The sequence below is a fragment of the Sipha flava genome, unplaced genomic scaffold, assembly GCF_003268045.1.
Source record: "Sipha flava isolate LNK unplaced genomic scaffold, YSA_version1 2_pilon_pilon, whole genome shotgun sequence".
Taxonomy (NCBI): Eukaryota; Metazoa; Arthropoda; class Insecta; order Hemiptera; family Aphididae; genus Sipha; species Sipha flava.
The window spans coordinates 4,302,791-4,305,896 of record NW_020272972.1 but is presented as its reverse complement, the minus strand read 5'-3'; positions in this window follow the sequence as shown (position 1 = coordinate 4,305,896).

Here is a 3,106-nt window from a genome sequence, read left to right as displayed (position 1 = left end):
TACCCCCCCCCCCCCCCCGTAAATACGCCACTGTACTCAATAGACAATTTAGGGGCACATTATTTTATAGGAAAAATTATCTAATAATTATATTATTTTTGTTATTCTGATAAAATTATGAACTAGTGATGAGTTTTCGAAGAAAAATTACACGTTATGCAGACTTGATAGTATTAACCCCCTGCTCAAATAGATCTTTTGAATAATAAAACGTATTTTAAATAGGTACATAATTTTATTTACACTTTATAGTCAATAGCTCAAAACAGAAACGATAATATTGTCTTTGGTTTATATATAACTCTTTGTTAAGCTTTGTTAACTTTGTCAAAACTCTACTTGACACTACATTTCTACAGAATGATCTTGATAACACAAGTAACTGGTGTGATATAAACAAATTATAATTGAACGTTTTTAAATGTAAAGTTATTACTTTTACTAGAAAACGTTTGTCTTTTCAAATAAATATTTTTTAAGTGGTTTTGAATTAAATCGAGTCAATCTTGTGAAAGATTTGTGTGTATATCTGGACTTTTCTCTTTCATTCAATGACCATTATATGCATATTCAAAATAGAGTGTCTTCGATGCTAGGGCTTATAATGCGAAGCTGTAATAATTTTGATAATCCTCTGGCCCTTAAATCATTATACTGCGTTTTTGTTAGATCAATTTTAGATTATAATTCAATAATTTGGTCTTTTTATACATCTAGTCCAATTCACTCTCTAGAGGCGATTCAAAATCGTTTTTTTGAGACTTATAAGTATTAAATGTAATATTTAACGGTTGCCTCACACTTCAATGAATCATTATTATTATACTTAAACCTTGACACTCTTCAAGTCAGAAGAGTAAAATATGACATTTGTTTTTTATATAAACTTTTAAATAGTTATATTGACTGTTCAGATTTATTGACAAATTTATCTTTTTTAGTTCCTGGTCATACGACTAGACAGACTGATACTTTTTATATGCCATTCCAACGTACTGTATATAATAAGAATGCCCCTATAATTAGATTCATGCAACATGTAAATAAATTTAATATCGATGTTTTTATTTATAATTCAGTTGCTTCTTTTAAATTTTATCTTAATAATTTAGTAATTTAATCACTTAACATAAATTGTACTTCCACAATAACCATATTTATGTGTATATTTATATGTTCCACATTTTCATTGTAATTGAGGTCGCCCGTTTAATAAATAAATAAAGGGTGAATGTTATTCATTGGTGTGCACATCATTATCAGGTTCTATATTCAAAGCGTATGTTCTCAGTTTCACGGTTGCGTGTCTGCAATTGCTTTACTTATCTTCTCTCCCAGTGTTTACATTACACTCACACTGTTTCCTCCAGAACATGTTTACATTTTTATCGTTTGATAGTTATTTGCAGTGGCAGATTTCATGTTTCATTACATGTTTTTTTACATAACATAACATTATTTAACATAAGATGTCATTTTATGTTTCATAAAATTGGCGAAAAAGAAATTATCAAATTTTATCGACCCACGAAAACTATTACGAGTTTATTTAAATACATACCCATAACCTTACACTAATTTCCCATTACTTGTAACTACTACCTACTCCTTGCATTGTCTGTGCTAAAAGTGTGATGAAATTTCTATTGGATTTAAATAGTAACACGATTTTCAGATTGGTTAGATATTAACTATTACATGTTATCCATTATTATTTTGATATGTAAAGTGCCTTTATAGTATATATAATAAAACTAAAAATCCATTGATTTTCAATTTTAAGTTTTAATACATTATAAAAACTTTAGAATTCCATATACTCCTAAGTTTGATTGTGTTACAATATATATATACATCAAAATATGGATATGATTAATTTAATTTATCTAACATAACATAAAATAACCGTTTTCTAGATAGTACCTCGAAGTTTTTAAACAAGGAGTCGAATAAGATTATAACCAGGTTTTCAAACCCTGGATCCTTAGGAAAAATTCGAAATCGGGTACGAACCAAAAACTGAAACATAAAAAATCTGTAAGTCCAACTTTTACCCGAAACCGAAACCCGGAGAAAAGGGAAAACCGCAGCTACATATAAATCGGCGCTATTTTATAACACATTTTTTTTTGAAACCGTAACACCGCAATCGACATATTTAATATTATAATAATTAGCAAGAAAAAAAATGCAGCCAATATAATTATAATAAATATAAACATTTTACATATTCATACCCGTTTATTTTATTTTCATTATATCATTTAATTTTTAATTTATAAATTTAAATTATTTTTTTGTTCACATCAAATTATCCTTACTCTATTAAACATTTTATTAAACCAAATTAAAATATTGCACATTTCATATTTGTTACTGCACACAATTTTAGGCCCTGATGTTTTAACTGTTAATTAAAACGAAAAACTATAAAACTTTAGAAAAGTTTAATTTTTTTTTCAGTTTCAAAATTATTTTTATTATGATGGATAACATTTATTTTTTAAGGAATTTTATGAAATGGAAGGTTTTAGTGGCTCTTGGTGCCCTAGATCCTCTATGCCTATTTTCTTTTAGGCCTACTGTTATAGGAGTATGCACGGGGGGGATGTGCACGCGCACCCCTAAAATATTGTAAATAGGGCCCTACTTTGTAAATCTAAAAGTAAGAAGTCCATAACTTAACAGTTGTTACTCAAATTATATATAATTTATTATAAAATATTTGATAAAAAATGTATTATGTTTTGAAATAGAAAAAAAACAAAAATAAATATTCTATATTTTTGAGCAAAAACTTATTATAATAATATCATTGTTACAATTGATTATACATGTATAAAGCAAACATAATTGAAGCTATCTAAAAAAAATGTATGAGATTCAAGGAAAATATATTCATTGGGACCAATACATCACAATATAAAATAAAAAATTAAAGTTCTGTTTATTTAATTATTTATACATTATAATTTATTAAATATACCTACATTTTTCATTAAAATAGGGCTCAAAAGTTTTGTAGGCACACTTCTAAAATATAAGTCCACGCACGTCTATGCATACATAAACTTATTCAACTTATTTGAATTGTTTAGTCTGGAGT